The 23170-nt window shown below is 44.1% G+C and overlaps 1 pseudogene across 1 annotated transcript; it reads left to right on the top strand.

Moving 5' to 3' along the window:
* The first annotated feature begins 15572 nt into the window (after nt 1-15572).
* On the top strand, nt 15573-21392 carry LOC103642031 (uncharacterized; annotated as a pseudogene). Its single transcript, NR_151622.1, has 5 exons — nt 15573-16295; nt 16726-20319; nt 20405-20491; nt 20576-20990; nt 21091-21392. The product of NR_151622.1 is annotated as an uncharacterized protein (transcript).
* The last annotated feature ends 1778 nt before the right edge of the window (nt 21393-23170 follow it).

Genomic DNA, 23170 nt, shown 5'->3' with positions numbered 1-23170 from the left:
AGACGTTAGAGTCGTGTCAAACTTCTCATGCCACTGCTTTGGTGCTTGCTTCAGACCATACAAAGATTTCAATAACTTGCACACCTTGCTTTCTTGACCCTTTACTACAAATCCATCAGGCTGTTCCATATAGATTTCCTCGTCCAGCTCTCCATTAAGAAAAGCTGTCTTCACATCCATCTGATGAACAAGGAGACCATACGAGGCAGCCAAAGAAAGTAGTACTCGAATAGTGGTCATTCTAGCAACAGGTGAGTAAGTATCAAAGAAGTCTTTTACTTCTTTCTGAGTATAGCCTTTAGCCACAAGCCTAGCCTTGTACTTTTCAATTGTACCATCAGGCTTGAGCTTCTTTTTAAACACCCACTTACAACCCACATGTTTGCATCCATAAGGTCGATCAGTGACTTCCCACGTACCATTTGAAAGAATGGAGTCCATCTCATTATGAACTGCTTCTTTCCAATCATCTGCATCTGGAGATGCAAATGCTTCTGCAATGGTAGTAGGAGTATCGTCCACAAGGTACACAATGAAATCATCACCAAAGGATTTTTCAACCTGTTGGGTCTATGCTTCGTCGCCGAAGGTCTTATAGAAAGAAGTGGTCCTCGGATGAAGCTGTTTGTATAAGATAGCCGAAGGTTCCTCTTCGTAAAGCTTCGGCATTACAAACCGACTTAAAGATAGAATGACCTTTTAGTCCATAAAGGTCTGAGTCAATGTTGTAAGTTTTTATAAGGGGCATACTTGTAATTCCTCACAGGCTGCGTCCTGTGCCTATAAATAGTGAACAGTATTCCGTTACTGTTCAGGCATTCGATTAATTACAATCGCATCTCTCGGAATTCAACTCTTTGCCAAGGCAAAGGTATTATTGTATTTAATAGTTCAATATATTAAGTAAATACAATGTATTTCATCTATGATGTATGTATTCTTTTTATACCTTTTATTCTATGTCATTTTATAATTTTTATTGAAATTTTATTACGAAGATACGAGCTTCGTAATTATGCTTTTTATCAACCTTCGTCTAAGATCCATTATTCTCAAGAGAATAATGTTTCATGGACGAAGGACATTAACATTTAACATTTTATGTTGCCTTGTTCTTAATTCTAAGCATTTGAGAACAAGTCCCCAACATTGGCGCCCACCTCCGGTGAACTCACTTCCACTTTTTGAGCTGATGGCTTCGTTCAACGACCAAGCTGGAGCTGCTTCGGACCCGAAGCTGGTGCTCCCGATCACAGGTGGCTCATCCTCAGAGCCAGCTAACAAGAAACAGAAGAAGGAAGCACAGAGAAGGGTACAACATGTTGGGGTGCAAGGACCCTTCATCAAGTCAAGATGGTCTCACATTCCTATTACCTTTTCCCAAGAGGACCTTCAGCTCAAAGATTACCCACACAACGATGCCATGGTTATCTCTTGCGTTATCAAAGGATTTCTGGTCCACAATGTCTTGGTTGACACAGGCAGTGCAGCTGACATCATATTTGCTAAGGCCTTCAGACAAATGCAAGAGCCAGAAGATAAGATTCATGATGCTACACATCCTCTCTGTGGCTTCGGAGGAAGACAGATTGTAGCACTGGGCAAGATCACCATGTCAGTGACCTTCGGGTTCATCAACAACACTAGAACTGAGCAAGTTGTGTTTGACATTGTTGACATGGAATACCCTTACAATGCAATTATTGGTCGTGGTACTCTCAATGCCTTCGAAGCAATCCTTCATCCTGCCTATCTTTGCATGAAGATACCTTCGGATCAGGGACCCATTGCTATCCATGGAAGTCAGGAAGCTGCAAGAAGGGCCGAAGGCAATTGGACTGACTCAAAAGCAATCCATAACATAGATGGAGCTGAAGCTTGTGAACAATACAAATTCAGAAGGGAGAAAGCAGCTTCAGCAGATCAGCCGAAGCCTATGCTCTTATGTGAGGACATAGCAGAGCAGAAGGTGTTGTTAGGCTCTCAATTATCCGAAGAGCAGGAGAAAACCTTGATAAGGTTTTTGTTCAATAACAAAGATGTTTTTGCATGGTCAGCCAATGATCTATGCGGAGTTAATAGAGATGTTATTGAGCACTCGCTCAATGTCGATCCATCCTTCAGACCCAGAAAGCAAAGGCTTCGGAAAATGTCAGATGATAAGGCCGAAGGTGCTCGCAACGAAGTCAAAAGACTCCTCAGTGCAGGAGTTATCAGAGAAGTGAAGTACCCAGAATGGCTAGCTAACACTGTTATGGTAAAAAAGGCCAATGGCAGGTGGCGAATGTGCATCGATTTTACAGATCTTAACAAGGCTTGTCCGAAGGATGAATTCTCACTACCAAGGATAGACTCTTTAGTTGATGCAGCAGCTTCTTCAGAGCTCATGAGTTTGTTAGACTGTTATTCAGGCTATCACCAAATTTGGATGAAGAAAGAAGATGAGCCGAAGACTAGCTTTATAACTCCAAGTGGCACATATTGCTATCTTCGGATGCCTGAGGGGCTCAAAAACGCTGGAGGAAGTTTCAGCCGAATGACTGCGAAGGTTCTCCAATCTCAAATAGGCAGAAATGTGCTAACTTATGTTGATGACATCATTGTCAAAAGCACGAAGCAGGAGAATCATATTGCTGATCTGCAGGAGACCTTCGCCAGTTTCAGGCAAGCTGGCTTAAAATTAAATCCAGAAAAATGCGTCTTCGGGGTGAAGAAGGGGAAATTTCTTGGATGCTTGGTTTCAACAAAGGGAATTGAAGCTAATCCAAGTAAAATTGAAGCTATACTTCGGATGGAGCCACCAACTACAAAGAAGGGGGCTCAAAGATTGACAGGGAGATTGGCATCTCTCAATAGATTCATATCCAGATCAGCAGAGAGAAACTTACCATTCTTCGAAGTGCTGAAGTCAGCCGAAGTCTTTCAATGGGGACCAATCCAGCAGAAGGCTTTTGAAGAGCTAAAACAGTATTTAATAGATCTAACAACATTGACTCCACAAATGCCAGGGGCTCCTTTGTTATTATATGTGGCAGCTTCGCACTCAGCGGTAAGTGCAGCGCTTGTCCAGGAGAAGCTTGATGGTCAAGTTAAGAGGCAGGCCCCAATATATTTTGTATCCGAGGTTCTTAGTTTGTCAAAGAAAAATTATACAGAGTTGGAGAAGGTATTGTATGCTGTCTTGATGGCCTCCAGGAAGCTTCGGCACTATTTCCAAGCTTACAACATAATTGTTCCTTCATCACAACCTCTGAAGGATATTATGAGGAATCGAGAAGCTACTGGAAGGATTGGAAAATGGGCTGCAGAGCTCAATGAATTTTGTATTGAATATGTTCATAGATCTTCGATTCAGTCACAGGCGCTGGCAGACTTTATTGCTGATTGGACGCCAGGGGCTCAGGAGGAGGAAACGAATAAAGACAACGAAGCCTGGACAGTGTTTTGTGATGGATCTTGGGGAACCTTCGGAGCAGGAGCGGCTGCTGTGTTGGTTTCACCTTCCAAAGTCAAAACTTGTTATGCGGCAAAGCTTGATTTTAATTGCACAAATAACATTGCTGAGTACGAAGCATTGATTCTAGGTCTTCGGAAGTTAAAAGCAATGGGAATCAGAAGGGCCATACTTAAAACTGATTCCCAGGTTGTTTCGGGTCATATTGACAAAAGTTGCAAGGCTAAGGATCCGAAGCTTGAAAAATATCTGGATATGGTTCGAAGAGTTGAAGCTTCCTTCGAAGGGTTTTCTGTCAAAAATATCCCTCGAGGACAAAATGAGCATGCTGATCTGCTAGCTAAGTCAGCAGCACAGGGGCTGCCTTTACCTTCGGATGTGTTCTTCGAAACAATAAAAGCACCTTCGGTTGAACTTCTTGAAAGAGCAGTTCTTAATATATCTCCTGTTTTTAGCGAAGATTGGAGAACCGAGATCATCTCTTACCTTCAGGGTAAATTCCTTTCAGATGACGAAGCTTATAACAAGAGGATAGAGGCAAGAGCTCGTCCATATGTCATGATAGAAGGGGAGTTGTACAAACATGGAGTTTGTGCTCCGCTGCTCAAATGTTTATCCAGAACCGAAGGTATAGAGTTAATGAAAGAAATACATGCAGGCCTGTGTGGATCTCACATCGGATCTAGGCCATTACTTGGAAAAAATTTCCGCCAAGGGTTTTATTGGCCGAAGGCAGCTTCGGATGCAGCAGAATTGGTTCAAAAGTGCGAAGGTTGTCAGAAATGTGCAAGAGATCAAAAACAACCTTCGTCCTTAACACAGCTCATACAACCCACTTGGCCATTGCAGAGGTGGGGCCTTGACTTGTTAGGTCCGTTACCACCGGCCCAAGGGAACCTGAGATATGTTGTAGTAGCTGTGGAATATTTTTCTAAATGGATTGAGGCGAAGCCTTTAGCCACAATAACTTCGGCCACCGTCCAAAAGTTTTTCTGGCAGAATATTGTTTGTCGTTTCGGGGTGTCAAAGGCCATCACTGTGGACAATGGGACACAGTTTGACTCCGAAGCTTTCAGGGACTTCTGTAACCAAATTGGTACGAAGATTCATTTTGCATCAGTCAGGCACCCGGAGTCAAATGGACTCGTTGAAAGAGCCAACGACATTATAATGACAGGAATAATGAAGCTAATCTTCAATCAACCCAGAGGAAAATGGCCAGATCAGTTAACCAAAGTGGTGTGGAGCCACAACACGACAACATCAAGGTCTACAGGTTTCACTCCATTCAAGTTGTTATTCGGTGACGAAGCAATAACTCCAGAGGAAGCTAAAACCGGATCAATAAGGATAGTAGCTTCGGCAGAATCAGATTCCGAAGCTGCTTATTCTATAGAAAAAGATGCTTTAGAAGGGATCAGACTGCAAGCCGTGGAGAATATCAATAAATATCAAGTTGAAACAGTCAAATGGCGGGATAGAAAGGTTCGGCTAAAAAATATTGAGCCAGGGCACTTGGTGCTTCGGAGGGTGGCCAACCCAGAAACAGTGGGCAAATTGCAGTTGAAGTGGGACGGACCTTTCTTAGTAGCATCTTCATCAAGACCCGGTTCATACAGATTGAAAGATATGGACGGAAATGACATTCCTAGGTCTTGGAATGCGGATGAGCTTCGGCGATATTATGTATAATTTGATGTAATTTTTCATATTTTTTATTTTTTCTTTCATGGCACCCTTTTCCTTTCCAAAGGGGGAGAAAGGTTTTTAATGGGGCCATCATATGTAATTTCCTTTTTTTTAGTTCTATAAGAGCAAAATCCCCCAAAGAATGTAAATGTAAAAGCTGACAGCGCACCATCGAGTGCCAAAAAGTAAAGGCGGAGAAGCTCCAAAGTCGTTCCTAAGGGAATGCAGAGCTTACAGCGAAAAGTCAACGCTGATTCCGCCAAAAGTAAAGGCGAAGAAGCTCCAAAGTCGTTCCTAAGGGAATGCAGAGCTTACAGCGAAAAGTCAACGCTGATTCCGCCAAAAGTAAAGGCGAAGAAGCTCCAAAGTCGTTCCTAAGGGAATGCAGAGCTGAGGTGTGATTGTTTTTAAGAAAATAATGGCTATGAATATGGCTTCGGATACGTGTTTGGCCATTCATTTGCACATCACATTACATCATAACATTTGCATTCATAAACATTCATCTAGGCATATGTAGGATAATCATCTTCATCACATAAATGGTTGCTTCGGCAAAAAGAGAAAAAAGAAAGGGAAAAAAAAGAGCTTCGTGCACAAAGAAGAACGGAAAATGTTGTTTTCTATGCTTCGCTGCGTACGAAAAGAAGGGAAGGTGTTTTTTCGCCTTCGGCTCAAAAGAAAATTTCGTCCACATCAAAGCATTTCTCATACATCAATGGAAGGATAAGGATATATAACAAGGTATGAACAGAATTCATTAAAGACAAGTTTTGGCTACATTTACAAAAGTTATCTCAAAAGTTTTTCAAGTACTGTCTACAGTCTACTATCTAAATCTCCAAGGAGCTTTGGCTTCGGCGTTATTTTTGATCATCAGCTTCGGCTTCGTCATCCTACATGAATAAGGTCGTTGGAAGTCAAAATCAAGTTTACAGGAAAAGGTAAGCACAAGGTATGGTTTCTTACTGGATCAAGGTGGCTACGAGCTTCGTCTCCAGCTTTCTCTCGACCACCTTTTGTCCATATCATTTTTACAAATCGATTCGAGATGCTTCGGGCGAGATCAGGGATGTCATCCAGGATTGATGGTGACAAAGTGAAATTTGGCCTATTGACAATCTTCCCATGATCACAGCCAGCCTTCAGGAAGGCTGCAGCAGTCCCTCGAGAAGCCACCCAGGCACAGAAGTCACCATGCCCAGCTATGACTTCGTCGAGCTCGTCAATCTGCCCCTCAATATGTTCGAAGGTTTTCGGTAGATCTTCAGCTGAGGGGGTGAATTTTTCACTGCTGGCTCCAACTGAGTAAAAAATCTTTCTTAATCGTTGAATGCATTTGTTGCTAAATTCCAAGCATTTTTCTTGAAGACTTGTCAGTAGTTTTCTCAAATCTGAATTTTGCTGAGCTTCGGCTTCAAGTTTTGCATTAAGATCTTGTTTTTCTCGTTCGAACTGCTCAGACTGGCGGAGAAGCTTCGTGTTCAGTTCTGATATTTTTGCTTCAGCTTCCGCCAATAAACCTTCGGTTGCCTGGAGCTCAAAGTTCTTTTTCTCAAAAGCATCTGATTGCTCCTTTATTTTGTTTTCCAAATTTCCAATTATAACTTCATGCTTTTTATCTTCAAGATCTTGTTGCATTTGCAAGGCTTTGCTCAATAGTATACTCTACACGAACACAACCTTCGTCAGACATGTTTTATTAGAAGCAATAAAAGTTAAGGGACAAGTTATTCACCTTGAAGTTGGAGTAAAATAAACTACCAACGACATGTTGTCGTCGATAGCGGCTGATGTCTGTTTCTAGCTTCGGGAATCCAATACTCTTGGACAGAGTACTGATAACTTTGGCCCCTGTTTGGTCTCGAATACACTCTAATTTCTCATCATCAACGCCTCCGAAGAGGAGTGCCCCAGGTTTGTATCCATAGGATTTGGCATACTCTTTAAGCTCTTCTATTTCAGCTTTTGATAGATGTTCTCCGACTAAGTTTTGGAACGCGAAGGCTTCGTTTTCTGAAGCTTCATCAGCAATTTCTTTTCCTTTCTTTGACGCTGCGGTCACGGCCTCTTCGGCAGCAGTGGTAGCTTCTTCTGCAGCCATGTCTAGCAGCATTTGGTCAATATGTTCAATTGTGCTCTCCAAATTCAAATCTTCAGCTGAGGCAGCTTCGGCAGCTGCGGCCTCCGAAGGTGCAATTTCAATATCTGCCCCCTCTGCAGCTGCTCGTGTTTTTTGGGCCGAAGCTCTTGGCGGCGTTTTGTCAATTACCTCTGTCACGGTAATGATTCTTTGTTTCTTTGCCTTGATTGTTTTCCTCGATTTCTCGGGCTCCTTGTCCTTCTGAAAAAACTTTGTCAGTTGAGGACCCAGTGGGCTTAGCTTCGCAGGTAAGGATTCAGTCATTACCTTCAGAATTTCCTCAACAACAGCAGCAGAAGGTGATGCGGGGGTTTCTTCTATTTCGGATATTTGTTGCTTCGGAGAAGAAGTTTTCCTTTTCTTCGGAATTTTCTTCTTTATTGGCTCTTTTTCACCTTCATCTAAGGCTTCAGTTACCCTTTTCCTTTTTTGGCCTCCGGCACCTTTGTTCAGATTTTCGTAGTCTGGGTATTCGAAACCCAAGGCGTCCAACACTCGATTTAGCCTTCGTTTCGGACGGGTGCCGAAGGCCGCGGTCATCAATTGATCTTCTTTCTTGGAATAATTGCCAAGTATCTCATTGCACATCACTTCAATCGTATCCAGCCACTCTTGGCAAGGAGTTTTAAAGTATTTCTTAAATTTGAAGTAGTAAGGTAAACGTACAAGTTCACCTTTCTTCTTCTCCCCCTTCAGCTTCGGCATTTCCCACTCTTTTACACTAGGAAAAACCTTGAAAGCCAAAAACTCCTGGACTAGGTCCCTTGTACTGATGTGCTCTGCAATTATTTTGAATTCATACATTGCTTTTTGAGTCGGACCCTCTGGTAACATGTGGCACTCGGGGCGGGTTTCTCCGAAGATTAGTTCAAGTGGACTTTGCACAAGCTTTTCCTTATCGTCATCAACCTTGACATAGAACCATTCCGATTTCCACCCTGCTGCCCATTTGCTTCGGTAGCTGATCACAGGATACTTCATAGTTTTCCGATAAGCAAAATTATAGCAACCAAAATTGTCATGTAATCCATCTTTTCTAGCCTTTGTCTGATAGTGCAGTTCGTGAACTCGGCAAAAGCTGTCCGCAAACGGTTCCACCGCCTGGCTTCGGAGTGCCCAGATATAAACACTAAGCCTAACGATAGCGTTAGGGGTTAGCTGGTGAAAATAGATTCCGAAATTCTTCAATATCTCTGCAATAATCCCATGAAGAGGGAATCTTAATCCAGCCTTTAGGAAGCTCTTAAAAATAACAATTTCATCTTTCTCCGGCTTTGGGGTAGTCTCTTCTCCCCCGAAGCGTAATAGCTTCTTTTGATTTTCAGTAAAATAGCCTGACTTTACCATCTTGGACAGATCAGCCTTCGAAACAGTAGATTTCCCGAAGTCCAAATGGCCGGGTTTGCTTGGCGTGGCAAGGTGATAATCATCTTCGGGGTCAGTTTCCTCAGCATCTTCTCCTTCTGCTTCAGCGATTGCTTGTTCCGCATCATCAATAGGAATCTTTTCCGAAGTCACTAGCCCGGATCGTTGCATGGCTTCGGAGATAGGGACAGTCTCCGAAGCTTCAGTTTCGTCCCCCTCACGCTCAACCCTAGCGGTAGAACGGACTCTGGCCATTTAACTATGAACTTGTGAAACTTTAATACTTTTTTCCTCCGAAGCAGGTTTCAAGATGGAGCTTCGTTCGATTCCGACAAACAAGCTTCGGCGACGGTTAAAAATTTTGGCAGCAAAACAGTGCAAATAGCAGTAAATGCTGTGGTAACTTTACACCTACTCGTCTGTTTATATAGTGCCGCAGGTAAGAAGGCGAAGCGCCAGAAGTTTTACACCAGGCGGACACCCGCTCGCACTCGCTGTACGGTGGACCGCAGAGACCGAACAGTAACTCTGCAAGGTGGGGCCGCTACGCGCAGGGAGATTGAATCGTTTCTCGACAACGAGCTCAGGGAAGGTGTTTTTTGAGACCTTCGGCGCTCCGAAGCCTAAGAAACTTTTTTCACGGATCAAGCTCGTTACGAAAAACGATCTAGCACCGCGAAAGGGGCTACTGTTGGGTCTATGCTTCATCGCCGAAGGTCTTATAGAAAGAAGTGGTCCTCGGATGAAGCTGTTTGTATAAGATAGCCGAAGGTTCCTCTTCGTAAAGCTTCGGCATTACAAACCGACTTAAAGATAGAATGACCTTTTAGTCCATAAAGGTCTGAGTCAATGTTGTAAGTTTTTATAAGGGGCATACTTGTAATTCCTCACAGGCTGCGTCCTGTGCCTATAAATAGTGAACAGTATTCCGTTACTGTTCAGGCATTCGATTAATTACAATCGCATCTCTCGGAATTCAACTCTTTGCCAAGGCAAAGGTATTATTGTATTTAATAGTTCAATATATTAAGTAAATACAATGTATTTCATCTATGATGTATGTATTCCTTTTATACCTTTTATTCTATGTCATTTTATAATTTTTATTGAAATTTTATTACGAAGATACGAGCTTCGTAATTATGCTTTTTATCAACCTTCGTCTAAGATCCATTATTCTCAAGAGAATAATGTTTCATGGACGAAGGACATTAACATTTAACATTTTATGTTGCCTTGTTCTTAATTCTAAGCATTTGAGAACAAGTCCCCAACACAACCCTTTGTCTCTTGCTCCTTTTAGGAGCATCATTGTCATCCTCCTCTAGGAAAATTTCATGTGGCTGTTCAAAACTCTCAATAGGTGTACTATGTTCAGGAGTTATCTCAGAAGAGTATCTAGAATTGCTATGAATGTCTTTCATTGGAAATATATGTTCAAAGAAAGTAGCATCACGTGATTCCATAATAGTATCAACATATACATCAGGAACTTCAGATTTAACTACTAAAAATCTATATGCTATGTTACACGAAGCATATCCAAGAAAGACACAATCCACTGTCCTTGGACCAAGCTTGCGCTTTTTATTAATTGGTACATTGACTTTCGCCATGCACCCCCAAGTGCGCAAGTATGAAAGTGATGGTTTTCTCCCAACCCACTTCTCATAAGGGGTTTTCTCTTCTTTGCCCATAGGAATTCTATTCAGAACATGACATGAAGTCAGGACTGCCTCCCCCCACCATGCCTTAGATAAACCACAAGTGTCTAACATGGCATTCACCAGGTCAGTCAACGTACGGTTTTTCCTTTCAGCAATCTCGTTTGACTCGGGTGAATAGGGAGGAGTCCTCTCATGAATAATGCCATGTTCTGCACAGAAATCGTCAAAGACTTTGGGAAAGAACTCGCCACCACGATCTGATCTAAGACATTTGATCTTTCTCTCTAGTTGGTTTTCAACTTCAGCCTTATAGATTTTAAAGTAGTCTAAAGCCTCATCTTTAGTTTTTAGCAAGTATACATAGCAAAATCTAGACGCATCATCAATCAATGTCATGAAGTATCTCTTACCACCCTTTGTCAACACACCATTCATCTCACATAGATCAGAATGTATGAGTTCTAGAGGTGCTAGGTGTCTCTCCTCAGCAGCCTTGTGAGGCTTTCGAGGTTGCTTCGACTGCACACAACTATGGCACTTAGAACCTTTGACTATGGTGATATTCGGAATTAAACTCATGGTTGCAAGCCGAGACATAGAGCCAAAATTAATATGACACAAACGAGAATGCCAAATACTCGTAAGATCATCAACATTAGCGCAAATATGGTTCACAGACTTATTATTGAAATCTAACAGAGAAAAGCGGAACAGGCCTCCGCAATCATAGCCTTTACCAATAAATTGTCCAGACTTAGACACAACTAATTTATTGGACTCCAAAACTACCTTAAACCCATCTCTACACAGAAGGGTTCCGCTAACGAGATTCTTGTGTATAGAAGGGACATGATGCACGTTCTTCAGCTGCACGATCTTTCCCGAAGTAAACTTCAGATCCACCGTGCTAGTGCCATGAACAGAAGCATGTGACCCATTCCCCATTAGCACGGAAGAATCCCGGGCGCCCTGATAAGAAGAGAACAAGTTAATGTCAGAACACACATGAACATTAGCACCATTATCAAGCCACCAGCTAGGTGATTGAAATACTGAGAAGATAAAAGGTAAATTACCATACCCTTTGTCTTCCTCATTGCTAACGACCACTGTGTTGACATTGCCCTTTTTGCCACGGCGATCCGCTCGATCAGGACAATCCTTGGCAAAATGACCCGCCTCGCCACATGCGAAACATGTCAATTCAGCCGTGTTCTTCTTCTTCTTGAAGTTGGTAGTTTTGTTGTGCTTGTTAGATTTTGGCTTTCCTTTGCCCTTGTTGTGGTTCTTCTGAACCATGTTGGCGCTGGAGTGGCCCTCGCCTCCTTTAGATCCCGTGTCCTTAGCTCGAGCTTTCTCCTCAACATCCAGAGACGCTATCAGATTTTCAACTGATATCTCCTGTCTCTTATGTTTCAGAGATGTGGCGAAGTTCCTCCATGTAGAAGGCAACTTTGCGATAATGCACCCAGCCACAAATCGGTCAGGAAGGACTATCTTAAGGTGGTCGAGCTCCTTGGCTATACACTGTATTTCATGAGCTTGCTCTACAATAGAGCGATTATCAACCATCTTATAATCATGAAAGCTCTCCATGATATACAGGTCACTGTCAGCATCTGATGCACCATACTTAGTAGTAAGTGCATCCCACAACTCTTTCCCGTCTGTGTACTGCATATTCGCATCAACCAGACGGTCAACAAGGGCGCTAAGAACGGCTCCCGTGAACATAGTATTGGCATGGTCGTACTCTTTCTCCTGTTCAGGAGTCAGTGGACCCTCAGGTCTGCCTTTACTAACATGGAAGACATTCATAGCAGTAAGCCAGAGCGTGGCCTTGACTTTCCATCTCTTAAAGTGCATACCATTGAACTTTTCTGGCTTGAGTGCATCGGCAAAAGCAGCCATAGAAAAACTAGGAAATTGTCTACAATAAGGTTTTTGGATTGTTGAATAATTAAACAAATTACATATTAAATTCCGAATATAAATCATGACAAAATCACAAGCACTGAAGTAAAAAGTCAAATCAGATGATGCGTACTGATTAGACATACTGATAGATGGCGCGCGCCGGAATCAGCAGGGTCGACGACGTCGAAGTAGCGAAATCAGCAGGGTCGACGAGGTCAGTCAGATCACGAGCAGTCGCGTGAAGACGCTTCCCAAAAACCTTATTCGGCCTCTCCTGGTGCAGGATCTAGAAGGCGAAGGGTTCCGGAGACCTGCTCTCCTAATCGCAGATGCACCTCTACGATCGGGATGAAGAGAACTGGAAGGCGGCTCAGCTGTGAAGAGAGGCGAAAGCGAATTGGGATGATTTGGAGGCTGACTGCCGGGCTCCTTTTATAGGGCCGAGTCCGCGCGACCCCTGGTCTTATCCGCCCACAAAAATTTCGCAATCAGTTGAGATTTTATAGCGATCGGTTAGGATAGACGTAACAGCCAAGAAACCAAAAAATCGAACGGCAAAAGGTAGCCGCGCCCCCGCAAGGCGAGGGGCCGGATTTCGGCGGACCATTCACGCGCATGTCGTGCGCCCGCGCCCTTCACCCCGGCCAGGCGAGCGAGCGCGCGCGCGTGTGGCTCTTCACACTCTCTCCTCTCATCCATAACTTGGTGAGTGAGTGTGGCTTCCACTAGAGCTAGCAATATGGTGTTATTGGTTCCACCTATCCTCTAGCCATCCACTTGTATGGGCTTTTGAGATTTTTCTGGGATTTATTTGAATTTCTTAATTGGGTCAAGCCCATAAATCCTAACAACAACACGACTGGACTGGACTGGACTGGACTGGACTGGACTGAACTGAACTCGAGTGGCCGCCTTTTCCCAAAGGCTGTACGTCCTCTCGGCGACGTGATCCTCGTCCAGCAGACCAGCAGCGAGGAGGTCAGCACTGTCGCACCAACGCCAACGCGACCCATCCCTCCAGGTCCAGGCTGGGGCTCGGTGCAAATGTGCAATGCCCCGATCGTCCCCTTGTCTTGTCCTATCTGTTTTCGCGCACATTTACTCTCTGCGCTAGCGCGGTCCAGCACTCATCAGGTACGAGTACGTAGTACTGCTAGAAACAAGTCGTGACGCCAGGTGGTGCGACCTTGCACTTGCAGGAGCCGGAGAGGAGGACGAGGGACTGCGAAACCTGACCCCTCGTCCCGTCCCGTACCAAAGCCGCTGAAAGTCAAACCTCGGAACAGTGTGGGCTACAGCATACCATAGCCCCCCCCCCCCCTGCCCCCCCATAGGCTCTAGGCCCGCCCGAGCATCAAAAGTTGCGACCACGGCATGGCGCTGCATGCACGCAGCGCAGCTGGATCATTACGGCTTGCTGCTTGCGTTGCATGCATGCTGCACGGTCTGGTCCCTGGCAATGGCAACCGCACCGGCCCCGCCCCCGGTTGGCATCGCCCGCACGGCCGCGCGACACGATCCAAGTCGCCGTGGAACCCGACGCCCGTGCCCGCCGGCACTGACGCGCTTGATCTGCCAATTGGACTTGGAATGGAACGGTCTGCAGCCCGGCGCGCGCTCGTGTGTGCAGCGTTCTGGGGCTGCCCGCTGTAGGCGTGGATTGGATTGGATTGCATGCTGTGCGTCGGCCGAACTCCGTAGAAAACAATAGGAGGACGCCTGTGCCGGCCGTCTGTCAGGGTGAATCTGCTTTCGCCCGCTCGCGCTCGATACGACGCTCGCTGGGATCTAAAAAAAATAGAATAAGATTTACTGTTGCGGGTCGCGACCGGAGCATTTCCTGTTTAGGAGTGCTGTGCGGTGAGGTGGTTGATGTGGCTGCCACAGATGATGATAGCTGGAGCTGCCATTTCAGGCGGATACCAGAAAAAAAAAAAACTGATGATGATGATGATGGTATTGTTACCACAACAACGGTAATGTAATTAAGCTGCTCGCTAGCTCATTTTTGCCTTGTCAAGAAGGAACTATCATCCAGTCACATTGCCCGCTGCTTTATTTCATCTTTAGCTTTTGTTCTGTAATCATAACGTCGTCGTCGCCTCGTCGGCAGTCACAGTGCAAGTGCATGTACGTGCTTTCTTCGCTTCAGCTTTCTCAAGAAACCATGCGCATTAATTCAGGATTAGACACAGCGCTTCCCAGCCGCAATACAGTACACATTTGCCACCAATTCATGCACAGTTAGTTGCACACCGCCCCCGCCGTCTTTTTGAACGCTGAATAACTCTAGCTAGTGGACGAAAGCAGAAAGCGGCGTAGAAATATTACTACTACTAGTCTTCCATGTCCTGCCGCCGGATGGATGGAGCCGGACTAGCCGCCGACTGGTTGTTTTATCAACGAAATAGCGCACGAGATCTACTAGCAGTTGTTTTATAAATGAACTGTTTTGATAGGATGTGTGTGACGGTTCGAACAGATTAGACTAGTCGGTCGATCGCATGTGCATACAAGGGGTGTTTGGTTACACCCCGCTAAAATTTAGCCCCTGTCCGATCGAATGTTTGAACCTCCGTTCCGGGTATTAAATGTAGTCAGATTATAAAACTAATTTGTCAGCCGAAGATTAAAAGACGAGACGAATCTAGTCCAGTTGGTTGGGTCTATATTTCATACTCCTATTTAAAAGTCAAACGATTGATGTGATTCGGGCTAAACTTTAGCAGGAGCAACCAAACACCCCATAAGCAAGCGCTAGGTGAGTACCAGTACTAGCGTCGCATGCCGTTCAGTACGGCTTCACTACTCACTAGTAGTGTTCTGTCAGTACTACCAAACCAGCAATGTACTTATAACACACACACACACAAATATATATATATATATATATATATATATATATATATATATATATATATATATATATATATATATATATAAAATGTTAATGTACTTCTACCGTATAAAAAAGTGGCCGTGCTCCCTGCAATTTTATCTAGTACAGTACAGTACTGCGCGTACGTAGTAACAATGTCGTTACTTCCAGTTTTCACTCGACATGCATGTGAGCGTTTGAGCTTGTTTGCATGCTACTTATAATCCGTACATGCGTATCTGCCTTTCAATTTCAACAGAGGTTGGTCAACGTGTCGAAACAAATCTGTCGAAATAATGCTACACCTTTTTATATATCTAATTACTTCTTGTTAAAAGACGCTTGGGTTTCGGACGCTCTACGCGTTTCCGCGGGCGACACCTTATCTGCGTGCGACGCGTAGAGCGGACCCGAATTCATCGTTCAATCCAGCGGAATGCAAGCAGTCGTCCGCGTCGAATGCCCCCATCGACCTTCGCCCCCGGCCCCTCCTCCCCACCCAGGCAGGCAGGCAGCTTCCGCCTTTAGGGCAACCCTAGCCAAATCCCCAATCCCACCGGCCACCACCACGTATTCCTTGTCGATGCGACTCCCGCCGCACCCTCGCTAGCCACCTCCTCTCCGTCGTCGCAGCACCGCAGCTAGGCCGTGGTCGCATCGCTACATCCTCCCAACCGAGGCACCACAGCTACTCCTCCTCTTCCCCCCACCGTTGCCATAAGGAGGCGCCAGAGGAGGCATGCACTGCGGCGAGGCATGCAGACGGCGGTTAAACCCTAGCGAGACAGCTCGGGGTGAGACGGCGGATGCCGCTGTAGGTCGACGAGGGCCGGCTCCGCCGCCCGCGCAAGGCGCTCATCGACCTCGTCACGCTTCTCGTATAAATAAACAGCATCCCCCTCTCAATCCAAATCCACCAAACCCACTCCTCTGCTGCCGCATTCCAACCCATTCCCATCGTCTTCAACGACCAACCCAGCGCCACCAGCAGCGCCATCAGCAGGAGAGAGATCGCCGGAGCCATGACGAGGGGCGGCGGAGGCGACATGAAGTCCTTCTACCGTCAGCAGAAGACGCACGCCGCCGCCGCCACTACCAAGCCCACTGGCGGCGTCTCCAAGAAGGCGGCGGTGCACCACCACAAGAAGGCCGCGCTCGCCACCAACGTCCACCCAGCCCTAGGTACTGATCCTGGTCCGAATCCCCCGCTCATCGATGTTCGCTTCCGTGACAGTACCGGCGGATCGACCGATTGATTCGATTTTGATTCGTCTCTCGTGAACATGAACTCCAGATGAGAACCAGATGTATTCGTCCTTTTGTGGTTTGCTGACAATATATTCAGAGTACCTGTTTCAAAATCCTCATAAAGTGTGTATATGTAATAGATCATACATACATTACAATTATTGTGGCCCATATCGTTATTTTTTCAATGGATTTTGTGCTTCATTAGCTTAGTTGTAGACTTGTAGTGCTTATAGATGTGCATTTGTATAGCTTTATGACATCATTTTACATAAGTGGTTATTATGATCAATTATTATATTCATGGCTTGTAGTTCTCCTAAGTGCTTCACAACCAAGGATTAAAGTTTTTTTTAACTTTCAGAGGAGCAGTGTTCCAGCTATAGGCAATAGATTACACTCGGCCTTGATCCTCTCAAGAAATTCTGCGTGCAATCTGAAGGGCATACGAGCACACATAGAACAAGACTTGGAGTTCAAAATCTACAGCAGGGCCAGGCTTCAACATTCAGTTCAGGATAGGGCTGACAATGGGTTATAAATTTTGCACTATAAGTTTTAAGGATCGAATCGGGTTAGGATCGGGCTCTATTACTAGTCATTTTTGAACTATAGTTTATTTAGGGCCTTGACATTTTGTGAAGAACCATTTGGATCACGATCCATTACCACCCCTAGTTCAGGAACATCCACCGTCCCCAGCTGTGCAGAAAAAAAAACTGGCGCCATAGTGACGATGCAATCCAGAAACTCTTGCAAGGTCTTTATATTCAACAGTTTGAAGCTCGAAATTAACTCAACGCCTTACTAAACCATAAGCTCCAACAGCACACCCTCACGGCACTAACAGCACGAAGATGAATGGCAACCAGGAGCCATCCTCGCCTCTCCTTTTTCACGAGCCTCGCCTGAAGCCTTTTTCTAGATAGCTTTCGTCGTGAACTTCCAGGCCAGTGGTCAGAATTCAGAATCTCCAACCATACAGGCACCATCTGTGAGACTGTGATCTGTCTTGAACCTCCTGGGAGCTATCAATTTTTCGAGCTCACCCTAGAAAACCTCTTTATTAATAATTTGAATGCCGAGAACCGATGCACCGCTGACTATGCTACAGCTTTCCTGATTGCTCTGCTCCGAAGTCCTGCGCAGGATGTCGAAGAGTGAAACGCCTGAACTCATGTTACACCCCGTACTTGCCCTTGTGCCCACTGGTTTTGGCTATGGACTGAACTTGGCCTTCTTGGGTTGAGAGGAGTTGGCTTGGTCCTGCAGGATGGAAATAAAAAATAGCCAAGCACATTCTGGGAGACAAGAAATGAATGCCATGATAGGGCAGATTCAAACTCATGGATAAAGCAGAGTAGAGCTTCAAAACAAGCTTGGTAAGTTCCTACTGCTGCTGTCATCACGACCAAATACATAGGATCTATAGACTCATCTATGAGAAGATGCCAGTGAACCACTGGCAGTTTATCCAAGAAACGATGACTGCAAGGAATACACTAGATCAGATGTTGCAACTGGTACTACCTCTTGATCTGCATGGCAGCACTCATGTAGTCTATCCATTCATTCATTAATATTATGTTTGCCTAGCCTAAAAAATCCCAAACATGGATATGGATAAAGAAACATTAAGTAAAGAACAGTGTGGTCTCTAAATGTTAATAGAATATTCAGTTAGGCTTGTTTTGTTGTTCAGAAGATTTTAAATATGCTGCTTCATTCAGTTGACTGAATTTTCCAAAAATTCTCACAACTAGGATTTTTTAAAATCTGCCTTCTGAAATCATCTAAAAGAAAGCAGTGAATCACAAATTAGTAGAGAATTTTGTGAAATTATTCAAAAAAATTCAAAGTATTCAATGAGTCACTGAGATCTTTGAATAATCGATGATGCTTCATTGCTCTTTCAAACAAGTGTTACATGAGTCATTTATAAAACTGTGGAAAACTTTAGATAAAATTTCCATGAAATTAGTGTGAAGCAACGCAGAACATTAACATGTTGTGCACTCATGCAAGGAACAGAGCACCCAGTACTACTGGTTCTTAGATAAATGGATTAACACCCAGTACTGCAAGGAACAGAGCATCCGTGCATACCTATTGGCAACAAAGCCTTCTGTTGCATCATTATGCATTCACTTTGCAATGATTTTTTTGCACTGATAAGGAGAAGTAGTCTTTTATGTTATTTTGCCACCATTTGCAGTAGTTCTAGCTTTACTCGTTGGCCAATTTATCAGTTGCAGGTACTAACGGTGCCAGGCTACCAGCTTTGACTATGTGATTTCATTACTTGTTGTATTCAGAAAATCTAATATTATGAAGGTCAACTTTCTTATTTTACTGAAAGTCTAAAAGGCACTACCTATTAACATATTAGTGCCTGCTCAAGTGCAGAAAAGTGGTCAAAATCTTCCTTGTGTTGTCTTAGCAATGCTTTAGCACTCCATATATTCTATTATAATTAGGCAGGGTTGGAGAAGAAAAGCGCATCACAGGGAATATCTATGGCACTTTTATACTCATGTTCTTGTGTTTCTTGTTTGCAGCCTACACAAATCTGGAGTTTGAACACACGACAGGTGATATGCTTATCTTTTGTGGATGGACTGTTCGCTTGGCTTTTGCTGATTGAATTGGAGCTGCACTTGTAGTTTGGTAACGTTTATATACATAACTATGCGGATTGCGTTAGCTAGAATATGTCTTCCAGTACCAGGGTGACAATGGGCTCTAAATTTTACACTAAAATTTAAGAATCCGATCGGGTTATGATCAGGTTATATTTATATTTATTATTGAACTAAAATTAATTTAGGACCCTAACAAATTGTGGAGAAACATTTTGAATCGTGATCCATTATCACCCCTACCAGTACCACATACATACCTCCCGTTGTGGTGTTTAACCCTACGTGCAGACCTTGTCACCTTATTTTGGATCGATTCCCTGTTGTATGTGGCTTGTGCTAAAACAAGAAACACTTGCAACTTTACTAGAAATTATGGTCAGACTCTCTTTCTCTGTGTTCGTTTGATTGTTGCTCTGGCTGTCTCCTGCTAACCAATTTTGTGGGAAATTCAACCTTTGAAGCATCAATGCGGTGAATAATTTCTCAAACCCTTAGTATGTTTTCCCTAATGCTGGATAAGGTGCTCTCAAAAAGGTCAGTTCCTATTTGATGGTGCATTCATTATTTGGTTGTGCATGGTTAATGGTGCCATCTTTCTTGTATGAATGCCTGATATCTAATCGTGCAAGCATATTTCTCATGTATTCTATCTCTGTGTGATATTAACTGTGCCAAAGTATATCTCCCAAACATATATGATTGTAATGCATGTTATAGAGCATTATTTGGTTGTTTTAGTATTTTATATGCTCAGGCAAAAAATAACTTGAAAATTTTGATTCATTTCCTTTTTCCAGCCATATGAAACCTATGGATATAAATCCAGGTGATGATTGGACAAATGTAAGTATCCCTTTGATACATAATAACCAGCATGCCCAACGTGATGGATGGTGGCGACCGTCTGAGACAAGGTAACTTAAAACTTCTATGCACACAATTTGATCTCTTCTTCATTATGTCCCTCATACTGGTTATATATCATTATATTTTTTGCTCTGTTCGCACAAACTACTTTTGTTATTCATCAATCAGACGCGTTAAGTGGCGACCATCTATTTGTCGTTCTGCTCCCCTTAACATGTAACTGTTAAGTGGTAACCAATCAGACACGTCCATTTCAAGGTTTTCCTTAGTTTCCATTGAAATTTATCTATTACCATGGTTATCTGTTAACCAAACTATGAAGTTCTGCATATAATGGTCAGAGGCTATGGTATTTATCTTATAGTACAGGAAATAGACGCCGAAGCAGCTCCTATGTTCCATTGAAGAAAGAAGGCAATTCAATTCTGAATGATAAGAAAAATACCAAGGTATATCGTGTAACCCATCCTTGAATTTCAGAGTGTTGTAGATTTGTTTTGTTGAAAATGTGGCATGGCATGGCTTGGCTTGCAGCTTCGAGTACTTGTCGTTCGAGATCCTTGTGCTATTTGCAGGGCTGATGCCCGACTCTCAGCTCAGCACTTCCATCATTGTGATGTGGTAATTAACTTAACTTACTCTAGCTACTATCATCATTCATTTCGACAATACATAAAGTGGTAATTTCTACGTGTTTGCTAGCAGCCAAAACACCGAAGCCATATCATACATGATCACCTATGGCTTCGCCGCTGTCATCAGCACAAGGGTGTCCAACGAGCTGGGAGCCCGGAACATCGCCAACGCCAGGAAGGCGCTCACCGTGTCGCTGGCGCTGTCCCTGATGCTGGGGGTGGTGTTCCTGCTGCTACTGGGCCTCGGCCATGACCTCTGGGTGCGCCTCTTCACCACCAGCGAGGCCGTGGTCAGCGCCTTCGCCTCCATGACGCCGCTGCTCATCGGCTCCGTCGTGCTGGACTCCACGCAGGGGGTACTCTGCGGCGTCACCAGGGGCTGCGGGTGGCAGCACCTGGCGGCGTGGACAAACCTGGTGGCCTTCTATGTCATCGGCTTGCCGCTCGCCATCCTCTTCGGATTCACGCTCGCCTTCCAAACCAAGGTACAATATCTGTTCTATTCTGAATGAATGAATGTTCATGTACCAAATAATTAATGAATGTTAATGTACCAAATTAACAATGCATGCCTGTGTCGTCCAGGGGCTGTGGATGGGGCAGATATGTAGCCTCCTCTGCCAGAACTGCGTCCTCTTTTTTATCACCCTGCGAACCAACTGGCAGGAGTTAGACCTGACCATGTTCAACAAGGACAACGATTTTGTCTGCTAGGATTCTAGAAAGAGTTTTTCTTTTCTTTTTTGCCATGTGCTGTTGCTGAAACATTGAACCATCAGCATCAGGCTTCGACAGAGCTGTTTGGTGTTTGCTCATCAATTCATCATCAGTGTAACACTACAGATTGTAACATTTGGAATCTCGAAGATAGGAATTAAAAATGTTCTGATACACCAATATAGCTGACACTTTGTTGATAGGGCGCCCGTAAGGGCGCCTCCTGTTCTAGTCTAAAGTATTAAAAGACACTCGGAATTGGTGGCTCCTCCGCGCTTCACGGCCGCAACGATCCGTGCCTTGCCGACGCGTGTGTTTGCACATTTTCTAGAAAACCCCTCTAGGCTTGTAGAAAGCAACCCGCAGTCACCGTCCAGGTTCGGCCCCAATCTTGCTCCCAATTCTCAAAACTTGTATCTGCCCTCCGTCACGCCGCTGCCCTCTCCTCCACCCCTACCGTCGTCGCCCAGCCGCCTCCGTCGCCATCACTCTAATCTCCGGTCGCCGATGTCTCCTCCGCTCTCGCCCTTGACCACCTTCTCTCCCACCAGCTCCCTCCTTCGCCCACATCTTCCTCACCGCCGACCTCACTGCTGCGGCTGCCTCTTCGCGCACTCTTGTCGTCTCCTCTCCCACCTGCTTGGTGCTAGCCACCAGCCCCACCTCGCCGCCTCCCTTGTTGACCTCCTCCACCGCGTGGCCCTCGCGCTAGGGCCTAGCCGCGACACTGCTTGGATTTTGGGTTTTCCCACTTTTGCATGAGTAATATTGTTTCCTGAACTGTGTACTTACGATGCTCGATAGTTGTTGGTTAGGCTATTTTTTACTTCAAGCTACCTACATCCAGTAGAACCTTGTGGAGTTTTTCATCCAGCTTAGAGTTATGGCTCCTCCAAATGTGTTCCATGAGCTTGTTAGCCATCGTCCTTACAATTGGTAAGAGTAAAGCTTTTGGTATATGTTTTGTATCAATAGGCTACAGTAATCTATATGTGTGCGCCTGCTCAGCCTTCGGTAGGAGGAATAAGTTCACTACCTGGCTATTGTTATTTTTCATGTGACAGACTGCGTGTTTTGTGGTGCTATGATGAGAGCTATGGTCATACATTATGTTGTTCTGCACCGGTAAGATAGTATTAAATGTTGTTCGGCTTAATTTTGTAGCTGAAATTTTCAAAACATACCAGTTGCCATCAAACCTTACCTTTATGTGATGCCTCACAACCTGTACATATTATTCATGCTATTCGATTCTTGAAATTTGATTCAAAGCAAATACATGAATCTGGCAAAAAAATAGCTTCCCTGGATCAATATTCTATATCCAGTTTGGTTTCGCTTCTCAGCCGCAACTCGCTATTTCAGTAAATTGTTGTACTATTTGGAAGCCTCAATTCACTTTCAAAGCTGTAAGGCATACTGAACCATCGTTTTCGTATGCAAACTTGACTTGAATATTGTGTGGTTGAAATTATTAATCATGCACAAACTATTTCGTTATTGAATGTGTCCACTTTGTTAGAAAACAAATGTAGTTTTGGGCACAATACAATATTTGAAATATAGTATTGCCACTGATAAAACTATAACATATTTATTTTGGTCACAAATGTTAGCCCATCTACATCTCTCCTAAATAAAAAAAGTTAACTTTGATTAACAATATATTATATGGAGCTAAAATTTATTATATCACTTTTTTTAACATAAGACATATAGTCCTCATCGATGTGGAGCTACGCAACCATCTTACTGCATGAAGCCTGATGCACATCGAGAGATAGGTTCATCATTGAGCTTCTTCATATCATGTGTAGTCGTTTGATTCTCTTTTTATAAAAGGAAAACTGCATATATCCACGTACAAGTTTGGAATGGTGATCGATATTCATGAGTCCATCATGTTCTGCCTTTAAGAGTAGAAGAGGATAATATTTTTTGTGCTATT

The sequence above is a fragment of the Zea mays genome, chromosome 10 (assembly GCF_902167145.1).
Source record: "Zea mays cultivar B73 chromosome 10, Zm-B73-REFERENCE-NAM-5.0, whole genome shotgun sequence".
Taxonomy (NCBI): domain Eukaryota; kingdom Viridiplantae; phylum Streptophyta; class Magnoliopsida; order Poales; family Poaceae; genus Zea; species Zea mays.
Note: the sequence above shows the minus strand (reverse complement) of the source record. Positions and strands in the feature narration are given on the sequence as shown.